General features: G+C 42.7%; 1 long non-coding RNA gene across 1 annotated transcript in view; it reads right to left on the minus strand.

Annotated features, from left to right (window-relative positions):
• Positions 1–22,937, minus strand: part of LOC114806622 — a 60,109-nt gene extending 37,172 nt beyond the window's left edge. Inside the window, exons 1-2 of the long non-coding RNA XR_003754678.2 lie at positions 22,702–22,937; positions 7,135–7,210 (exon numbers count right to left, since the gene is read on the minus strand). This is a non-coding gene — a long non-coding RNA (uncharacterized LOC114806622). The remainder of the gene's footprint in view (positions 1–7,134; positions 7,211–22,701) is intronic.
• Between the last annotated feature and the right edge of the window lie 208 nt (positions 22,938–23,145).

The following is a 23,145-nucleotide window of genomic DNA, read 5'->3' on the forward strand; positions in this document are numbered from 1 at the left end:
CAGAGGGTCACACCAGTCAGGTGTGGAAAATCCTCCTGCCTTAGAATTATCCTTGAGCAGTGGCCACTACTCTCAGGGGTCACAGAAGAAAAATCCAAAAGCCACATTCTCCATAAAGTTCTTTGTTTCCACAAGGCAGCTAGAAACAACTGTCTCCGTAACTAGCCAGCAAAAGGCCTTTGTCTGATGAGCCCTGTGAGCCGAAGTTCACACTCATTCCCCTCTTTCATGACATATCCTCTGTCCATAAAGGTATACCTCTCTCCCACTTCTGAAGGGATATTCTTAACCAATTAATCAATAGTATTCATTGAGTGTTTACTCTGTGCAGAGCACAGTGGAGGTACTTGACACCATCTCCACTCTCAAGAAGCTTGCCATCTTGCAGAGGAGACAGACACTGAAGTCAATTACAAGCAGGAGAAACCACAGAGATTAAAGGAAGCGGAGGGAGGTGGGTGAGTATCCAAGCACAAGGGCCACAAAAGAGGTGAGAGTAATATGGGGTGTGATGATGATGGCATTTACTCGGTGCTTACAATGTGCCCAGTCATGTGCAAAATACTGGGGCAAATACAAGGTATTTCAGAGTCCTCTTTCCAGAGGATTCTCAATAGATCCCTATTTTACTGGTGGGGTAACAGATGATCAGAGAGGTTGTGACTTGCCCAGGGTCACACAGAGCAGACCACTGGCAGAGTTGGTACTTAGTCTGGAACCCTTTGCCCCAGAACATATGGACTATCCTGGCAGCTGCAGAAGACATCTCTGAAGAAGTAACTATTCAATCAATCAGGGCTCTGGAGTTTGTTTAGAGGGTTGCCTGCGCACTTCTTAAAATGCTTGGCCTTTGGTGTCGATGATGGTGTCTCTCTGAATGAGAAATACCAAGTCCACTGGCATGGTGTTTAATTACAGCTATTGACACAGAGAGATACCATGTGTGGACACCCTTGGAATTTTAAGATGAGATGTACAACTAAAGAAACATTGGCATAGTGCAATGCAAATAGAATAGAAAGAGTTGTTGACTTTCTTTCTTAATTCTCAAGGCAAACCCAAAATGTCTTGCCTGAAGGGTATGGGAGAAAGACAAATATCCTGGAATGTAAGCCAGGAGAAGATTGAGAAACATCATCTCTAGTCACTGCAAAACCTTGCTATGTTCAGTAATAATAATAATAATAATAATGACATTTGTTACTATTTACAAAGCACTGTTCTAAGCACTGGGGTGGATACAAGGTAACCAGGGTGTCCCACCTAGGCTCACAGACTTCATCCCCATTTTACAGATGAGGGAACTGAGGCCCAGAGAAGGAAAGTGACTGGCCCAAAGTCACACAGCTGACAAGTGGCAGAAGTGGGATTAGTGGCAAAAGTGGGATTAGAACCCACGACCTCTGACTCCCAGCCCCAGCTCTTTCCACTAAGCTGCATTGTTTCTCTGTGGATTCATAGCACCAATAGAACTTCAGGCTCCCCATTTCAGTTTCCAATGGGGAATTTGGAAACAGCAACAATGGAATCTGGAAATAGTTAATCAGATCACACTTAAGTGACTCATGTTTTAAACAAATCAGAAAACATGTAACCCATACTTCTGATAAAGGAAAGAGGATAATGAAATAGTAGTTTGAATGAATGGAAAAGGATTCTATTAGACGGTAAAGTTAGTCAATTAGCTGCTTTGAGAGTTTTTGGTATGATCAATACTTTTTTTTGAAATAGACACAATCTTTGAGATGAACTCATGAAAGTATTAACCTATCTAAAGACAAAGTCTGTAATTCAAATGGAATGAAAATTAATAATGCAAGTTTTTAATAGGGAAGCAGTGTGACCTAGCACAAGTGTTGGAGTCATAGGATGTGGGTTCTAATACCGACCCCACCACTTGAATGCTGTATGACCTTGGGCAAGTCACTTAACTTCTCTGTGCCTCAGTTTCCTCAACTGTAAAATGGGGATGAAGTATTCGTTTCCTTCCTATTTAGACTCAGAGCCCCATTTGGGGCAGGGGCAGTGTCTGAGCTGATTAACTTGTATCTCTTCCAGCCCTTAGAACAGTGCTGGACACATAGCAAGCACTTGAATATCATGCAAAAAAAGGCAATAAATGTGCATACGGTTAGCTGATTGAGTGCTTTTGTCCTGCTCAGTAGATCCTCCAGAAGACATTTCATTTTGTTCAACTCTGAATCATTCCTGCTGGTTCAGGGATGGATTAGTCTGTGCCTGGTCTCCCCTCGTTTCTACATCTTACTTATCTGCTGGCCTCTTTTCACAGTTCCACTACTTATAAGCAGTGAAATAGAAAAAAGGATTGGTGGGAGGAAGAGATTGAAACTATTGATTCAAATGAGGTTTGGGGGATCATGGTTGGATTTCACTTATTCACTCACTCTTCTTGACCCAGAGCTCGAGTCACTTCTACCTTCTTCACACTCCTATCCTCCTATTCCTTAGGTTTATTTCAGTCAGCCTTCTAAATAAAACCTCTTTAAGTTATTTTATCCCTCACTTCAAAAAACTCCTATAAATGGGACCTTGATGTCCATCAATGTGCCAAGCAGAGAAGAAATCCTCAGAGAGCCTTTTAGCAGTTCTTTTTGGAAAAAGCATGGCCTAGTGGAAAAGACCATGGGCTGGGAGTCAGAGGACCTGGGTTCTATACCTAGTTTCACCATTAGTACAGTGCTAAGTGCTTAGTACAGTGCTCTGCACACAGTAAGTACTCAATAAATACGACTGAGTGAATTTACTTGCCGTTTTACCTTTGGGGAGTCATCTAACTAATCTGTACCCTCATCTGCAAAATGGGGATTCAAGGCAGATACAGGATAATTAAGTCAATAATTAATTCAAACCAAGTCCTTGTCTCAAATGGGTTCACAGTCTAAGAAGGAGGAAGAACAGATATTTAATCTTAATTTTACAGATGAGTAAACTGAAGCACTGGAAAGCTGAACTGGCTTGGCCAGAAAAATGGCAGAGAGAATTAGAACCCAGGTCCTCTGACTCCATTAGGCCATTGTGCTTCCATGAGATCAAAAGAGGCTGAAAAATCCCTACCTGGATCTTTATTTAGACTATGAGCTTCAGGTGGGACCGGAATTATGTCCAATATAACAATAAGAAGAAGAAGAAGAATGTGGTGTTTGTGAAGTACTTACTATGTGCTAGGCACCATACTAAGCGCTGGGATGGATACAAGCAAATCGGGTTGGGCATAGTCCCTGTCCACATGGGGTTCATAGTCTCAATCCCCATTTTACAGATGAGGTAACTGATGGCCAGAGAAGTGAAGTGACTTTCCCAAGGCCACACAGCCAACAAGTGGCAGAGCCAGGATTAGAACCCATGATCTTCTGCCACCCAGGCCCATGTTTATCCACTATGCCTTGGGTAACTTGTATCTACTCTAGAGCTTGAAATGGTATTTGACATACGGTAGGCACTTAACATAAGCCATAACAAAGAAATACAAAAATTTGCTTGCCTGGTCACCATGAATGGCAACAGGCAGCCACAATGGGGAGGGCCAGTTGGGTAAGGATGATGAAGGTTGAAGGATGGAGGAACCAGGGAGTCTGGCTCTGCTGACATGGGAGCGGGAAATACAGTCATCCAACGAGTCTATTAAAGGAAGAGGTTATCATTTTTGTGCTGCTGCTGGTCTCAGTCTTCGGGGAGCTGCCATTAGACAACCTGAGCAGGATTAAAGGGAGGTAACGATTTCAGTTGTGGGGTTGCATTCTGAAAGATCACTCTCTCCATTTACATTCTCTCCAAACGGCTCAAGTGAGTTGTCTACGTCCTCTGTCTCCACTTTCCACTAATTCTCTCCTTGATCCCTGATGATCCAGCTTTCAGACCCTTTACTCCACAGAAACTGCCCTTCCAAAGATCACCAGTGATCTCCTTCTTACTAAATCCAATGGCCTCTACCCCATTCTAACCCTCCTCAACCTATCAGCTTCTTTCGATACTGCTGACCACCCGCTTCTCCTGGAAACATTATCTAGCCATCACTGATACTGAACTCTCTTAGTTCCCCTCCTATCTCTTTGGCAGTTCCTTCTCAGTCTCTTTTTGAAGGTTCAGTCAATCGTATTTGATGAGTGCTTACTGAATGCAGAACACTGTACTAATCGCTTGGGAGAGTACAATTATAACAGAGTTGGTACGTTCTCTACATAGCACAAGCAGATGCTTAGAGGGAATTCCTCCCCTGCCTGCCATCTCCTAACTGTGGGAGTCTCTCAGGGCTCATTTACAGATCCCCTCCTATTCTCCATTTACATTCACTCCCTTCGGAGAATTCATTCACTCCCCTGGCTTCAACTACCATCTCTTTGTGGAGGATCCTAAAATTTACATCAGGCATCTCTACTTGGATGCCTCACCAACACCTCAAACTTTACAAGTACAAACCAGAATTCCTCATATTCTCAAACCCTGGCCTTCCCATCACTTTAGACAGTACCTCCATCCTCCTTGTCTCACAAGCCCATAACCTTGTTTTTCCAGACTCAGCCATCTCATTCAACCCAAATATTCAATCTGTCATCAGAACCTGTCAGTTCAGCCTTCAAAACATTGTTAAAATCTACTCTTTCCTCTCCAAACATGCTACCATGTTAATCCAAGCATTTATCCTATCTTGCCATGATTAGTGCATCAGCCTCCTTGCTGACTTCTCTTCCTGCCTCTCCCTAATGTAATCCATATTTCACTCAGCTGCCAGGATCATTTTTCTACAGAATGGTTCAGTCCATGTTTACCCACTCCCCAAGAAATCCAGTAGTTGCCCATTCACCTCTGCATCTTACTGCAATTCCTTACCATTAGCTTTAAATCACTTTGCCCCCTCCTACCTTACTTCTGAGTCCCTACTAGACCTCAGACCACACACTTCTTTCCTCTAATGTGAACCTACTCACTGTACCTCGATCTTGTATATCTCACCACTGACATACATCCCACCTCTGGCCTGGAATGTCCTGCATCTTCATAACCAAAATGTGATCATGCTTCATGTGCTTGAGGGTAGGGGAGATGGGAGTTAAACTCAGAAGGAAACATGAAACTGAAGGCTCCCCACCAGCAGTCCCCTCATTCATTCATTTGTATTTATAGACTGCTTACTGTGTGCAGGTTACTGTACTAGGCGCTTGGGAGAGGACAATATAATAGACACATTCTCTGCCCACAGTGAACTCACATTCTAGAGGGGGAAAAAGACATTCATATACCTAAATGAATTACAGATATATACATATGTGTTGTGGGGCTGGGAGGGATGAAGAATAAAGGGAACAAGTTAGGGTGACACAAAAGGGAGTGGGAGAAGAGGAGAGGAGGGCTTAGTCAGGGAAAGCTTCTTGGGATGACCTCCATGAATTGGTTGATGGGCTATGCCACAACACTACATTCCTGGTTCTCCATTAAGGGTGAAGACACACGTTTTAACCCCCTCAGTGTCCCTTATAGTAGTAATAGCATTTATTAAGCATTTACTACGTTCAAAATACCATCCTAAGCATGCCGAGAAAATGTGCAGGTAGCAATTAAAAACGTTTTCTCCCCTTCCTAGGGCTCACAGTCCTGGTCTCCAATATTTCCACCTCCTTCATCAGACCAGACCCACTGAGACGAAATATGGGTCTGACGGCATTCATTCAATCATATTTATTGAGCACTTACTATGTGCAGAGCACTGTACTAAGCGCTTAAGGACCTGGCTCTGTTTAATATTAAATTTCACCTGTCACAGTTCAGGTTGGCAATTAATGATAAACAGTCTCTATTGTAAAAGTCACTTTGAAGCTCATTCTAAGTCAGTTTAGTGCTATTTCCTCACACCTCGAAAGTCATGTTTTACCAGCAGTAAATAACAGTTGACACTGAAAAAGCTCAAACTTAGTTCTAAGCTCCGATTCACAATGCTCAAGGAGCCCGTTAACTAGGTACAAACCAGGCTGGCATCAATATCTAGACAGCATCTGAAAAAGGGAATCAAGGTTCAATAGAGACCTCACAGATGTTCTTGTCCCTCCAGGAAAGAACATTTGGTTCGCAAAATGGCAGCATCTGGCTAAGATGTCCTCTTCAGCAATTTCTTCTTTGGCAGGCTGGGTGGGAAGAATTCTCAGCCCAGTCAAAGTATGGCAGCATTTTCTGCTTTTTGCTCCCGGTCTCCTAACTAATCCTTACGTAAGCTGCACTATGTGCTCCTTGGACTCTGGTCTTCCCCAAGCCCCGCCTTCACCCTCTATACCAGTGCCTGCCAGTCTTCTTAGCCAGATCCAGAATTATGTCTTCAAAATGAAAACAGTCAGGTATGGTTTCAATTCCAGTGCAACAGGAACAGTATCTCAAAGGCTCTCAGAAGTTGACATGCCTTTGATAAACTGTCACAAGCATTTCGACCACTTTCCTATGCGTTTGTGTTACCCTAAGTGACATTTTGGATGACTACTGCCAGAGAAATGTGTCAGGGGTACCTCAGGCCAGACAACTACCCCCACAGTTCACCATTACCACACTTATCCCAGTTGCTCCAGCAATGTTGCTTTCAGATGAGTGTTGTTTACAGCTACAGCAAACCCCGCTGGCATCTGATTTCATGGTTACCCAAATTACACCCTAAATCAAAATAGACAGGATCAGGTGGCAGCCCTCCGTGACTCTTGACATCGAGAAAGCTTTCAATCAGATGAGCCGGGAATGCTTGTGTATATAACTTTTTTTTTTAAATTGGCTTCACTCAAAATGTCTGTGAATGCTGTTCACATAGATTGATGTTTCATTTTGTACAGCTGCCTTCACCCCACACATTCTCGAGACACACGGTTCAAGGACATACTGAGACTGTCCACTACACATGCTATTTTTTAAATACATATTGACAGAACTAAGGAAAATGAGAAAGAAAATATGGTGAGACTTTGTGAAATAACTAATAATTAAATACCTTGTAGGAGGAAGCCGCGGTTTTCTCAGAAGCTCAAAGCGGTTTTCAAACGTGGCATTTTCTCTCCACAAATCTGGGATATAGTTAGGGAGCCAGCATTTTTCTGTCCACTTTATAGTTGATTAAACAGCCTTTAAGGCAAAGTGGTTTCTTACCTTCTCATGATGGTCAAAGAACTGAGGACACTTTCTGGGATATTTGGGTACAACAGTCTGTTTCATCCTCAGTGCTCTGAAAGAGGTAGTAAGAATTTTATGCAGATTCATTCTTGCTTACCTTTGAGTTTTGCTCTCTGTTAGCTACCCTCTACCCAAAGAGTGATAAAGATGAATCAAAATTAAGATTTCTTCTTAATGGTATTTGTTAAGCACTTAAATACCATTAAAAAATGCTTACTATGTAATAGGCATGGTTCTAAGTGCAGAACGTGATACAAGCTAATCAAATTAATCACTATCTTCCACATGAAGTTCCCAGTCTTAATCCCCATTTTATCAATGGAGTAATTGAGGCACAGAGAAGTTAAGTGAATTGACCAAGGTCATGCGGCAGATGAGTAGAGGAGCTGGGATTAGAACCCAGGTCCTTCTGATTCCCAGGCTCATGCTCTATCCAATATATTATGCTGCTTCTCACATTGTTTAGACGTCTTTCAATGCCCTACTGAGTTTCTCACTACTCACTTTCTGCTTCTCTGAACCAAACCCAAAATTATCTCTATAAGTATTATGTAAAATTGACATTGAATTTTTTGAAAACTTTAACTTTCCACATGTGAAATATAAGCACTCTTTCTTGGTAACAATGGTCTATCTCACTTTGCCTCAGTGATAAAGATCCAGTTAATTTCTATTTTTCACAATTTTTGTGGGTTAGAAGTACCCTATATACTGAGTTCATTGTCTTTCCAACATAACTGAAGGGCTTCTCATCAATAATATCGATTGAGCTCCCACAGGGTGAAATGCTGTATTGTGCATTTGGGATAATTCAATAGGTCCTCAGAGAGCTTAAAATCTCTGGGGTAGACAGTGCCTCAGGGCTGTATTCTGTAGTCATTCAAATCATTCGCCAGCCATTTCAGGATGCAATCTCAGTACCTGTTTGAAGGACAATCTTTGGATTGGACTGTTAGAAATTATTCTCGGGCAAACTCTCAACTCTAGTTCAACATGCATGACTCTCCCAGTTAATTTTGCAAAGCTCGAATTGATCCATCACAAACATCATTTACATTGTTACGGAAAGACTTTCTGTGGATCGAGAGGAAAGTTGAGATGAGAATAAACGGTCTCAACTTTTCTGCATTTATTTTCTTTTCTCTTTTTGTATTTTGAACAAATGACATGATGAAGGGGAGAGGGAAAAGAGGAAAGGGGGAAAAGGGTAAAGGGGAAAATAGGAGGAAAGGGGAGGAAGAGTTGAGTCTAGCCTATGTATTTGGGTTCTTTTGAATGCTTGTTCTTATTCTTATAAGAATTCTTATTCTATGCTGATTCCAGAGCTAACGACTAAAGCAGTACAGAGATTTGCTTAGTCATTTCATTTTACATTTTAGTGTTTCTTTACATTTAAAACATAATTATAAAGGGAGTACAGATCACTTACACTAGAAATCTGATTTTTAAAGACCCTTTAAAGCATTTGACATTTTAGCTAGTGGAAATCATTTCGATACATTTCACCCTTGAACTCTTCCATCCTCTGTATTCTACTCTTTGAGAAATGAGAGTATCGTGGGGTGCATTTCCATTACCGCTGACATGGCTCATCACTCTGTTCTTCCTTAATATTTCTGTCCACCAGGAGCTCTAAGAAGAGCTGCAAAGCTAGAGGACCTGTACTGCAACGTGGCATTTAATAATGTTGATATTTGTTAAGCACTTACTACGTGCAAAGCACTGTTCTATCGCTGGGAGCGGAACAAGGTGATCAAGTTGCCCCACGTGGGGCTCACAATCTTAATCCCCATTTTACAGATGAGGGAACTGAAGCACAGAGAAGTTAAGTGACTTGCCCAAAGTCACACAGCTGACAAGCCAGGATTAGAACCCATGACCTCTGGCTCCCAAGCCTGACCCTTTCCGTGAGCCCGTTGTTGGGCAGGGATTGACTCTATCTGTTGCCAAATTGTACAGTCCAAGTGCTTAGTACAGTGCTCTGCACACAGTAAGTGCTCAATAAATACGATTGAATGAATGAACCTGGCAATTATCAGAAACCTAGCCGACTGTACCTGGAGTGTAGTGATGCAGCCCTGCATTCCAAGTGATTGGTGACAGAAAACCACTTCCCTTCTGGGCTTGTGCTGAGCTGAAAGGGAGAAAGGGGCAGAGTTTCTCCCCTTTCCAGCTGCAAACTCCCATTTCCAATGGTCCACTCCCAGCATGACAGAGTAGATAGAGCACGGGCCTGGGAGTCAGAAGGTCATGAGTTCTAATCCCTGCTCTACCAGTTGTCTGCTCTGTGACTTTAGGCAAGTCACTTTACTTCCCTGTGCCTAGGTCCACCGGGCTTCTCTGTAAAGTGGATATTGAGACTGTGAGCCCCACGTGAGACCAGGGGCTGAATTCATTCATTCATTCAATTGTATTTATTGAGCGATTACTGTGCACAGAGCACTGTACTGAACCCTTGGAATGTACAATTCGACATCAGATAGAGACAATCCCTGCCCAACGACAGGCTCACAGTCTAAAAGGGGGAGACAGCCAAACAAAACGAGCAGACAGGCATCAATACCATCAAAACCTGATTTGCTTGTATCCACCCCAGAGCTTAGTAGAGTGCCTGGCACAAAGTTAGTGCTTAACAAATATACTTAATATTATCGTTATTGTCAGCTGAGCTGAGAGGGGAAGGCGAGTAGAATAGCTAACCCGGTGGAGCGAAGGCAAGGCCTAAAGGACTAGCATGGCCTAGTGGATAGACCATGGTCCTGAGAGTCAAACCCAGCTCTGCCACTTGTCTGCTGTATGACCTTGGGCAAGTCATTTCACTTCTCTACACTGCAGTTACCTCATCTGTAAAACAGATTAAAGTGTGAGCCTCACGTGGGACATAGCAGCGTGGCTCAGTGGAAAGAGCACGGGCTTTGGAGTCAGAGGTCATGGGTTCAAATCCCGGCTCGACCACTTGTCTGCTGTGTGACTTTGGGCAAGTCACTTAACTTCTCTGTGCCTCAGTTCCCTCATCTGTAAAATGGGGATTAAGACTGTGAGCCCCACGTGGGACAACCTGATTCCCCTGTGTCTACCCCAGCGCTTAGAACAGTGCTTGGCACATAGTAAGCGCTTAACAAATACCAACATTATTATTATTATTATTACATAGACTATGTCCAACCTGATTAGCTTATGTCTACCTCAGTGCTGACACAGAGTAAAACCTTAAATACCTTAGAAAAAGGTGGGGGGGGGGGGGGCTGAAGAAGGCAGTGATTGACTCGTACTCTTTTCGAGAGTAGATGCCACGGTCCTGTCTCCTTTCTCTTGCTGCTGCTTTTTTGGGAATCAGCTATACCAGAAGGATTTGCTGGGTACCGTGATTCATCTCAATCTCATGGCTTTGGCTGAGGAACCTAATGGACTTGAGTTTAAATGGTAAGGAAAGAGGTGTCACCCAAATGAGGCACAAATCTGAAGGGAAGCATTTCAGGACAATAGACTCCAAGATTTCTGGGCTATGTAGAAGATACAGAAGTGGACCATTAATGTAGTGTTTGACATGTAGTAAACTCTTAACAAATACCATAAAAAAATGCAAGAAAATGAAACCATTGATGTTCATCCATTTTGCTGTATGAAATGTCTGAGTTAATTTTTTGCCCAAGGAACTCAGCTTCAACAATCTGCTGTATATTTTCTGGGATACCTGCACCAAGAGGGAACCCCAGCATTATTAATGTGGATTATAATTTATCTTAAACAGATATGTTCCTAATGCATCCTCAATGTGTATATATACACACATTAGTTCATACAATTGTAAATCCAGTTATTTATTCTGATATTTCATCCTGGCATTTTAACTTTACTATCTGTTCTCCTGTTTGTTTGTTTTTTAATGGTATTTGTTCAGCCCTTACTACACACCAGCCACTGTTCTAAACCCTGGGGTAGATACAAGCTAATCAGGTTGGTTACAGTCCCTGTCCGACATGGGGCTCACAGCCTTAATCCCCATTTTACAGCTGAGGTAACTGAGGCATAGAGAAATTCATGATTTGCCTAATGTCACAGAGCAAAGTGGAGGAGCTGAGATTAGGTCCTTCTGACTTCCAGGCCCTTGGTCTAATCACTAGGGCTCACTCTTTCTCTACTGTTTCATTTGTAAATTATTTTAAATATCTTCCCCAATATTCTACAAACCCCTTATGATAGTTGTGAATTTTTTAAATTGCCTATGTGATAAGCAGTGTACTAAATGCACTGATAGAAGATAATCAGGTAGGTTACAGTCTCTGTCCCACAGTCTAAGGAAGAAGCAGAACCAGTCAAGGAAGTGTAGGTGTAAGAATGGATAAGGAGTGAGGCAATTCTGATTAGGTCGGGGTACAGAACCAATAAGGGAAGAAGTCAGAGAGTGTTTTCTGGCTTTTGTATGTATTTCCAAATTTATTTACTGTGTGCAGAGCACTGTACCTTACCCTCCAAGGGAAAGAATAGACAAACAAAAGTGTGACCTCAGCCAAGTCACTTAACTTCTGTGTCTCAGTTTCCTCATCTGCAAAATGGGGATTCAATACCTATTTTACCTGCTACTTACACTGTGAGCCCCATGTGGAAACGGATTATCTTGTATCTCCCCTTGTGCTTAGTACAGTCAGTTGTGTGACTGTGGGCAAGTCACTTCACTTCTCTATGCCTCAGTTGCCTCATCTGGAAAATAGAGATTAACTGTGAGCCTCACGTGGGACAACCTGATGATCCTGTACCTACCCCAGTGCTTAGAACAGTGCTCTGCACATAGTAAGTGCGTAACAAATACCAACATTATTATTATTATTATTACAGTGCTTGACACATAGTAAGGACTTGGGTATCACAATTAGTAGTATTATTACAGAACTTGAAAATAGGAGTAGGAGAAAGAAGAAGGGATATAGCAAGGATATTCTTAATATGCCAGCATAGAGAGCGTTGAACAATTGAACATACAAAGAAATATTTGTGTACAAAATGCCAAGGATAGGAATGAAATACTTAAATAATAAAGAGTGACTTTTGGGCTGGTGCACCAGGACACTATAAATCAATGTGAAAAGGCTTCTTGGAAGAAGTTGGGATGCTTAGGATGTCTTTGAAGATAAGGAAAGCTGTGCTCTGGTCAGTCTGTAATCCCATTACGGGCAGGGATTGTCTCTATTGCTCAATCGTACTTTCTAAGTGCTTAGTATAGTGCTCTGCACATAGTAAGAACTCATTAAATATGATTGAATGCATGAAAGTAATTCCAGTCTGAGTGGGGAACAGTTTGAGTGGTGAGATGGAGGAGAGAGTAAAGGCAGGATGCAGTAGTGGGAGGATGACCTTTGGGAGGAATGAAATGTGCAAGCTGGGAAAGGGTGGATGAAAATAAATGATATTAAATCTGTGGAAAGCTTTGAAAGCAATTCTGAGGAGTTTTTGCTTGAAATCCTGGGAGATGTGTAGTCGTGGAGGTTTTGGAAAAGTGGAGAGAAGTGTGCCAAGAGATACGTAAATTAGACAAATTGATCTGAGCCAGAGTTTAACAAGAATGAAAATGGTATTTGGTAAATCCTTACTATGTGCCAAGAATTGTACTAAACACTGGGTTAGATACAAGATGAACACACTTCCTGTCCCTCATGGGGTTCACAGTCTAAGTAGAAAAGCAGCATTAGAGGAAAGAGCACAGACTTGGGAGTCAGAGGATACGGGTTCTAATACCCACTCAGCCACTTGTTAGCTGTGTGACTTTGGGCCAGTCACTTAACTTCTCTGTTCCTCAGTTACCTCTTCTGTAAAATGGGGATCAAGACTGTGAGCTCCACGTGGGACAACCTGACGACCTCGTATCTACCCCAGCGCTTAGACCAGTGCTTGGAATATAGTAAGTGCTTAACAATTACCATCATTAAGTAGAAAGAGTACGATTTGATCCTCATTTTAGAGATGAGAAAATTGAGGCACAGAGAAGTTAAGTGGTGTGCCCATGGTCACACAGCAGACAGGTTGAGGAGGCAGGATTAGAATCCAGGTCTTCTGACTCCCAGGCCTATGCTCTTTCCTTTAGGCCACAATACTTCCCACTTCTTAGGACAGTGGCTCAAGTATGGGAGACGTGTAAAATTGGGGGCAGTTTAGACGGAAGAATTGAAGGAGGCAGGAGATAGAGGAGAAAGGCTGATGGAAGGGACACCAGTGAAGCGGTAAACACAATATTCAACAAACCATGATATCAGTGGTATTTATTAAGTGCTTACTTCGTACAGATCATCATACTATCATATTCATTGAGCACTTACTGTGTGCAGAGCACTGAACTAAGTGCTTGGGAGAGTTCAGTATAACAGACATATTCCTTGTACTAAGTGAAACTCGAACCAGAGTAGCAATTGTCTAGGTGGGAAAGAAGGGAGGATCCTAGATTTGTTGAGGAAGAACCAGCAGCGTTTAGCAAAACACAGGAAGTTACCAGTATTGATCCACATTAATCAATGCATCCGAGAGCATGCACCGATCAGATGAGTTTTTGTGGAATTTACACAGTATGAATCGGATGAAATCCCAGCCTTCAAGGACTAGGATAGTCCCTTGACTATCTCCTTGGCCGCGGGCCAACCAAAACATTATTTAGAACAGGATTAGATTAACTTCAGCTCTGCAACTTGCCTCATATGTGACTTTAGGGAAGGCATTTAACCAATCAGGGAAGCAGCATGCTAAGGCGGACAGAGCACGGGCCTGGGAGTCAAAAGGCTGTGGGTTCTAAACCTGACTCTGTCTTATGTGTGCTGTGTGAACATGGGCAAGTCACTTCACTTCTTTGGACCTCAGTTCCCTCATCTGTAAAATGGGGATTGAGACTATAAACCCCATGTGGGACGGGGACTGCGTCCAACACAATTTGCTTATATTTACCACAGTGCTTAGTATAGTGCCTGCCACATAGTAAGTGCTCAACAAATACCACAATTATTACTCTGTTCCTTAATGTCCTCATCTGTAAAATGGTGATTAAATCCCTGTTCTCCCTCTTCTTTATACTACGAGCAGCGTGGCTCAGTGGAAAGAGCCCAATCTTGGGAGTCCGAGATCATAGGTTCGAATCCCAGCTCTGCCACTTGTCAGCTGTGTGACTGGGGGCAAGTCACTTAATTTCTTTGGGCTTCAGTTCCCTCATCCGTAAAATAGGGATTAACTGTCAGCCTCACGTGGGACAACTTGATTACCCTGTATCTACCCCAGCGCTTAGAACAGTCCTCTGCACATAGTAAACGCTTAACAAATACCAGCATTATTACAGTGGGTGAGGCACTGTGTCTGCACAGTGTTCATCATATAGAAAGCACCACAATTATCATTATTATTAATATTCAAAAACATAACTCTGGAGAGAGTTTCTAGTTATCTTTATGTGGTCCCACTACTCTGGGGATCTTTTGCTTTGACTGGCTCTATTTCTTCAGTAGCTCCGGGCATGCATTATGAGCACCATCGAGTTTCTGTGTAATAACAGAAGATAACTGTACTTTAGAGGAAGACTTCAAATCAATACCTGGGCAGAAGTGCTGCTTGGAGTCTGTCCATCACTCCCTAAACTACTCCATCGGCCTGACGTGACTAGGAGAACAACAACTTACAATCCCAACCAGGAAATGGCCGAGCAGATTCTTGCAACTACACCACACAGTTGGGTCCAGGCACATCGTACTCATAATGATATCATCGCTGATCTCATTCAATCACCTCATTTTCAATTTCCTGGCAGAAATTTCCATTATTTCAGGGTCAGAAGGATCTCTACAGCCTTATGCAAAATGAACTTTTCAGAGTCAGTGTGATAGCCTGAATTTTTCTTTTTTCAGTGGTATTTGTTAAGTGCTTACTATGTGGCCAGCACTGCTCTAAGCGCTGGGGCAGATACAGAGTAATTAGTCTGGACACAGTCCCTGTCCCACATGGGGCTCACAGTCTTAATCCCCATTTTACAGATGAGGAAATTGAGGCAGAGAGAAGTTAAGAGGCTTGCCCAAGGTCACAGAAGAGAAGTGGCAGAGTCAGAATTAGAACCCAGGTCCTTCATACTTGCAGGCCCATGCTGTATCCACTAGGCCATGCTGCTTCCCCAACAACCAGGCTTTTGCACTCTAACATCTAGTGCATTCTCTCATTTGCTTAGTATAGTGCTTAGCACACAGCAGGCACTCCATGAACAGTACTGACTGGGTTCAGGAAGTAGTTAAAGCGACAGCAGGTGATTTGAGAGGGTGGAGACAAGCAACTTGGAAGAAATGGTGCCCCGCTACTGCCATCTTTGGGGATTCGGTCGGCCCGGCTGGTGGGGGCAGGATGGAAGCTTAATAGGAAGCATTAAGTAAAAAGCATTCAGCTGGACAGCTGGCAAGACAGTTTTTCCGGGCCATTGAGAAGCTTGAAAATTTCTTCTGTAGCCGCTCATATTGAATCTAAGGCTGCTTTTGTTCCTTTCTCTTGTTTTGCTATTCGTATTCTCAATGAGGCTCAGAATGTGGTATTGAGGCTCATCAGTCATTTCTGAAGAGAGGCTCGATCGTCATTAGATTCCTTTTTTATTACTTAATAATAATGTTGGTATTTGCTAAGCGCTTACTATGTGCCGAGCACTGTTCTAAGCGCTGGGGTAGATACAAGGTAATCAGGTTGTCCCACATGAGGCTCACAGTCTTCATCCCCATTTTACAGATGAGGGAACTGAGGCACAGAGAAGTGAAGTGACTTGCCCAAGGTCACACAGCTGACAGGTGGCAGAGGCAGGATTAGAACCCATGACCACTGACTCCTAAACCCATGCTCTTTCCACAGAGCCAAACTTCAGTCTTCAGTGTTTCTTACTCTTTAGATTAAGTCCTCTGCAGGCCAAGGAGACGGAATTCTCCTCTCTGTACCTTCTCCAGTGTCCAGTACAGTGCTCTGCACACAGTAGGACTCAATAAATAGCCAATGAATACTTAACACAAGAGGCTGTCCACTAGCCACTGATTATTGTGAATTACATATCACCATGTCTATTACTTGTTTCTGTTCATATAAAGATAAGTGCCCACTGCTAATTTTTCTTCCTTTCTTCTTTGACTGGAGAGAGCCAGCCAGGTCTATCTCCACAACATCACTAAAATGAATCTTTTCCTCTTCATCCAAACTGCTACCATATTAATCTAATCCTTGATTACTCCAACAACCTCTGTACTGACCTCCCTGCCACCTGTATGCCACTTCATACTTTGCTGTCCAGATCATTTTTTTTTAAATAAAAACATTCAGTCCGTGTTTCCCTACTCCTCAAGAATCTTCAGTGATTGCCCACCCGCCACCACAGACAAAAGCATCACTCCACTGGCTTTAAAGCACCCACTCACCTTGTCCCCTCCAACTTACCTTGCTGATTTCTGCCCACACTCCAGAACTCTCCCTCCTCTCTTCTAAAACCTACTTATGGCTTGTACCTTGAGCTCATCTGTCTTAATACCTGGCCTTTGTCATAACCTGCCTCTGCATTAAATCCCTCCCCCATCAAATCTGACAATCACCATTTTACAGAGGAGGAAACTGAGATATAGAAAAGTGAAGAAACATGCCCCAAACCAGCCAGTAAATTGCATAGCCCTGATTAGAACTCCAGATCCTCTGACACCCAGACCCCTGAATCCTGTGATACCAAGTCCTTTCATTCCTTTAAATCACTGAAGGTTAAGAGCAAAATACTAGTCAATGACCTATTTCTTTCTCAGATTAATGCCATCTGTGGGACACAAACACTCCAGTAAATGTTGACATCAAACTAGCCTTTATCACTCAGAGCTGAATGACTATAACGAGAGTGGAACTTTCTAGGAAACATATTTATCCTTCTGTCCTTTGGATTCTTTCCCCCTCATCCAACCGATGGAGGTTTCCTTTGTTTATCAGCACTGTGCTTTGATTTGGATTTGGACTAGGTCATTTACCTGTCTGAAAAAATGCCGATTTGTTTTTATCTATCTCTCCCTCTCAAGGGCCAAAACGGGATTTGTTCACCAAATCCTCCATAAAGCATGATTTAGTAGTGGAGGAAAAAAACATTAAAAAGACATTTCTTGTGTTTCATGGAGCAGCAGGACTAACAGATCCTGCCAAAATGTGATCTGTGCCTGCCACAAGGATAAGACTCTTGGCGTCTGCTGTGTCCCTGAAGCAGGAAAACACAAAAATGCATATTTGGTTTGCTTAGACATTCTTATCAGTAATAGCAATGGGATACTGAGATGTGACTTTCCTTTTTTCTCATCTCATTCTCTTAATGACAATTTCTTATCTGCTGTGAATCGTGCTAGTGGTAGAGTCGGGTTTCTTTCTTTCCTCAAGCACAAGAAAAACAGTCATTCGCATTATCCTGACAGGTAGTACTCCATTCCGCTACTCACGCCATGTGGGACGAAATAGTTTTTGCCCGACTAGAGAGCGTGTCTCCATAAAAATAGTCATGCTTATGAGAGTGATGGGGCATCTGGAATTCTTAATGAAATGAGAAGAGTGGGCAGCTCCAGAAGCTAGCAGGTGGCAGGAGTAAAACCTACGAAGAGGAAACACTTTCCAAAGCAGGTGGAAAATACATGGAATTTATAACCAAAGGAAGGTATGCCGGTAGACAGTATCAGTAGGTTCAACGAGTGTTTGGAAAAATTAAAGAAGGAAAAGTCCCTAATAATCACTAAGTGGCATTTACTGAGCATTTTGCTTTGTGCACTTGGAAGAGTACAACTGAATTAGTAGACACAACCCCTAAGCAGCATGGCCCAGTGGATAAAGCATGGCCCTGGGAGTCAGAAAAAAAAAATGTTGGTATTTGTTAAGCGCTTACTATGTGCTGAGCACTGTTCTAAGCGCTAGGTAGATACAAGGTAATTAGGTTGTCCCCCGTGGGGCTCACAGTCTTCATCCCCATTTTCCAGAAGAGGTCACTTAGGCCCAGAGAAGTGAAGTGACTTGCCCAAAGTCACAGCTAAGTAGCAGACCTGGGATTAGAACCCGTGACCTCTGACTCCCAAGCCCGGGCTCTTTCCACTGAGCCACGCTGCTTATCTTGAAGGACTTGACTTCTAACCCAGCTCTCCCACTAGTCTCTTGGGAGACCTTGGGCAAGTCATTTCACTTCTCTATGCCTCGGTTACCCCATCTGTAAAATGGGAATTAAGATCATGAGCCCCATGTGAGAAGCAGCATGGCTTAGTGGAAAAAGCAAGGGCTTGGTCAGAGGCCGTGAGTTCAAATTCCACTCCTCGTCAGCTGTATGACTTTGGGCAAGTCACTTAACTTCTTGGTGCCTCAGTTACCTCATCTGTAAAATGGGTATTAAGACTGTGAGTGCCACATGGGACAACCTCATAACCTTGTAACTACTCCAGTGCTTAGAACAGTGCTTGGCATGTAGTAAACGCTTAACAAATACCATTATTATTATTATGTGGGACAGGGATTATCTTGAAGCTACCCCAGTTCCTGGCACATAGTAAGCACTTAAACACCACTAAAAAAAGAAAAGCTTACATCTAGTGGGGGATAAAAGACCTTACATCTAGTGGGGGATACAGGCTCTAAGAGAAATTAAAGGTAGAGGGAGCAACCAAGTATAACAGCATATATATAAATGTGCTGTGAAGGTCTGGGTGGGTTGAGTATCAAAGTGCTAAGAGGTTTTGGACCCAAGTAAAAATGTGATGCAGAACGAGGGTAGGTAAGGGCAGGCTGAGGGATGAGCGATCAATCAGGAAAGACTTCCAGGAGGAGATGTAATTTTAGTCAGAATTTTAAAACGGGTAGTGATCTGTCAGGTAAGAATGATGAGAGAGATTCAGGCAGGAGAGAGGGCGTGAGCAAGAATTAGATGGCGAGAGAGATTAAAGTGAAGCATGGTATTTTGGCATTAGAGGAGCCAAGTGGGTGGGTTGGTTGGAAAAGGAAGGGAAGTTACAGAGCATAGAGCGGGTTGAGTCTTAATGCTAATGGTCAGGAGTAATAAATCACTAGAGGGAATAATTGAAAGAGTTAGAAGGGATACCACTTCGTACGTGGTTGGATGTCAAAGAGAATAACCGGAATTCTAAATCATTACAACAGGTGTTATTTCTGAAAATCCAGTAGGTATTGTTAGGGAGACTAGGCGTTGAGGTGTTCTTGGGCTGAGTTCTACGGGGGCTCAAAGTGTATCTAAGGGGAATACTGGAAGGGCCAGGAGAATGGAATGGGGCAGGTACTTCTTGGCAGCAACACAAAAAGGCTGGTATTAGGAGCCACACAATAATAGAGTACAGAAGTCTGATGGGATCTGCATAGGTACTATACAAGGGAGGAAAGACCAAAGGGCTACAACAAAGAATAGAAAATCCCATCACCACCAGAAAAGCAATTGATATCGACAATAGTGAAGGAGGAGGAAAACTTCCCCCACTTTATCTGCTAGAGAAGTATGCCGCTATAGAGAAGCAGCATGACATAGTGGATAAAGCATAGGCCTGGTCATGAGTTCTAGACCTGGCTCTGCCACTTGTCGGCTGTGTGTCCTTGGGCAAGTTACTTCATTTCTCTGGGCCTCAGTTACCCCATCTGTAAAATGGGGAGTGAGACTTTGAGCCCCATGTGGAGCAGGGACTGTGACTAACCTGATTTGCTTGCATCCACTCCAGCACTTAGTACAGTGTATGACACATAGAAACACTTAAACACCTCAATTATGATTATCCACTGGACAAACATCCCAAGAAAGCGGTACTAGCTGACCCCAACCATGACCCTTTGCAAAAACTACCCAACCTCCCAACCAGGGGACATTCCAAAATAAATGGCCATTTTTCAGAAATGTCCCAGATCCTCACCTCCCCCCAGAGTGATGTCAGAGTTGAGGAAGCCCACCTTCAGGGTGGAAACAGGGGAGGATGGAAAAGAAGCACTGGAGCATTTAAAGAGGGGTCCAGGAGCCTCTGCTCTGTGGACTGTACTCTAACAAATACCAACAGCTTATTACTGGTTCCTACACCAGTGTAAAGGCTTGACGGTAAACTGTATTGTGTTGGACTTCTTGACATGTTTCATTCATAATTATACTGGAGCAATGGATGGGTTATTTTCCTTTTGGTGGGGGGGACTCTCTTAGAGGAACCCCTTTACATTATTGACAGGAGATGGGTTTTGGCAATAGATGCCATCTCCAGAACTAACAGGAAATTCTTCTTCTGCATACTGTCTCTGAAATTCTTAGTTGCTTAGTGGGGCGGGGGAACCTATATCACCCACAAGAAGAATGATTGCATCTCTTGAGATTTTCTGAAGTAAATTCTGGGAGCCCAGTCTATTGAGAAAGTTTGCAAGACATTGGAATAGTGATAACCAGAGCTTTAAATAATTTCCAGGTCATTGAGTAATAGAAGAAAACCATTTCAGAGCCAAGAGTAAAATAGAGTTTATCACAACTTTATGGCTCTCTCAAACCTATGCATAGATGTCACTGTTCTTTTTCTTTTTGTCTGAACAGATGCTGCTTTTGCTGAATTTAAAACAAATACAATTATCCTGAGGAAAGAAACTTCTATTAAGGTGGAGGGAAAAAAAGAGGGTATTCAAGAAAACTCACTGAATCATTTTTCCATCAACCTGATTTCTTAGGCAAAATTCAGGAACATTATTTTTTTTCTGGGACATTAATATTTTGACAGACATCTTAGTATTTTGACATTTCAAAAGTCAGAATTTTATTACTAGTGAATATTCTAGAAGTCACAATCCTAACTGGTTACAAAAAATATAGATTTAATTGTATAATTACAAACCAAAGTTGGAAAAGTACAAATCCTCCCATCTCTTTTATTTTTCCTATTTCTAATCATCAACCTGTCCTCTTCACTTTAAAAAGTTAGCTGTCATGCCACATAAAACTGTCACTGATTAGCTACTTGCTTTTAGAAAGCACTCAATAAATACCAATAAATGATTGACATTAGTACTGAAAATTCACTTAATTTTAGGAGCTTTGCTGGATAATTGATGAATGAAGCTTCAAGAGAAAACTTGCCATTTAGCTCTTGTATCTACTTAAGGTTCTTGTTAACCATTCTTATGCTATCTTGTAAGACCCCTAAGCTAAAAATGTTCAATCAATCAGTGAGTAAGCCTGCAGTTGTCGAGACAGAGATTTGATTTCTTACATTTTTAGAGGCTCACTGGTAGGCTTCAGAAAAAGAAATGCCAAAGCATTTCATGGAAGTTCAAATCTCTAGACTGTAAGCTCATTGTGGGCAATCTATCAACTCTGTTATAGAAGTTATAGTTCTCTGTTATAGCGAAGCAGTGTGGCTTAGCGGAAAGAGCCTGGGCTTGGGAGTCAGAGGTCGTGGGTTTTAATGCTGGCTCTGTCCCTTGTCAGCTATGTGACTTTGGGCAAGTCTCTTCGCTTCTCTGTGCCTCAGTTCCTCATCTGTAAAATTGGCATTAAGACTGTGAGCCCCACGTGGGACAATCTGATCACCTTGTATCCTTAGAGCTTAGAACAGTGCTTGGCACCTAGTAAGTACTTAACAAATACCATCATCATATTGTACTCTTCCAAGAGCTTAGTATAGTGCTCTGCACACAGTAACTGCTCAGTAAGTGGTTGATCCTAAGCCACCAAGCGCTGCATCTGAAGTAACACTCACCAAAATCACTGTCAGTGTAGGCAAAGGTATTTATTGAGCAATTACGTGTGCTGAGGACTCCTCTAAGTACTTAGGACAGTACAGTGCTACAGATGATTCATACACTGAAAGACTGCATGAATAATAATAGAAAGAGGAATGCATTTATAAATCTAGAGAGAATGGATTTTTAGAAAAAGGCACAATCAAATTTTGCTTTAAAGCCTCAGAAGATCTCCAAAAATCATCTGCATTCCCCCCACCCTGCCATGCATCCTTTCTCCTCTCCCACTGCTGTTCCTTTCTACCTTGATATCAGCCTCTCTAGGGACTAACAAGTCATCTTTGTCTTCTATTTCCCCTTTAGTTTTTCCTGGGCTAAAGGGGAGAACAACAGGAGGTTTTTATTTCTCACCTCCCTCAGGTGGAGAGTTTAAGAGGGTAAATGAAAATGGTTAGTCTGGCCTACAGCAAACTACTGAGTCACCTTCAGCGTTACACAGCACATTAACGGAAAAAGATTGGGCTGGCTGATTCAGCCGTAAGCCAGTGAAGTGCAGCTGCTGACATCACCTCACCATTTCCTCAAACCATATACTATCACTGCTGCACAGCTCAGTGTCCCTCTTATAGCCATTTTAGGGCTAGATTAATCCTAGCCTGTATAATTACTGTGTAGGTAGCATGACACCAATCCCCTTCTCCCCCTACCTCTCATTACTCCCCTCAAGCACTAAGCTGGACCCAAACTGGGAAGGAAACAGAAGGCTGAGGTCTGGAGGAGTCCTGTATTTTTACAAGGAATTGGGGGGTGTGGAGGGGAGAAAGAGGAAAGAAAAACAAGAAGCAATACCTTTATTTGCCATGCAGAGTTCCATTGTTCTAGAAGTGCTACTCTATCTAAAGCCAGAGAACAACCTTTGAACTCTCCTCACCAGCACTTGCTTCACAGTATCACTTGATTTCTGCCATTTCTCTTTTGTGATTGAATTCCTTTTTTCTTTCCTCTGACTACCTCAAAAACTGGACTACTCCCCCTTATTCTTACTGGAGCCTCCTTCTCCACACTTTCCCACTTACCACCACATCACATCCTCCTTCTCTTCCGTACCTACGACTTTGACCACATCATTTAACTACACCCAGCCAACAGGTGCAGTTTGCTTTCAAAGCTCTCCAACAGCTGGGTCTACTTTAACTACTAATCAACTCCATCACCACCCAGGCTGAACTTTTTTCCGGCTGAATTGGCTTTCCAGCTATGTCCTTCCTCTCCTACCTCCCACTCACGGCCCTA

This window comes from Ornithorhynchus anatinus, chromosome X1, assembly GCF_004115215.2.
Source record: "Ornithorhynchus anatinus isolate Pmale09 chromosome X1, mOrnAna1.pri.v4, whole genome shotgun sequence".
NCBI classification, from domain to species: domain Eukaryota; kingdom Metazoa; phylum Chordata; class Mammalia; order Monotremata; family Ornithorhynchidae; genus Ornithorhynchus; species Ornithorhynchus anatinus.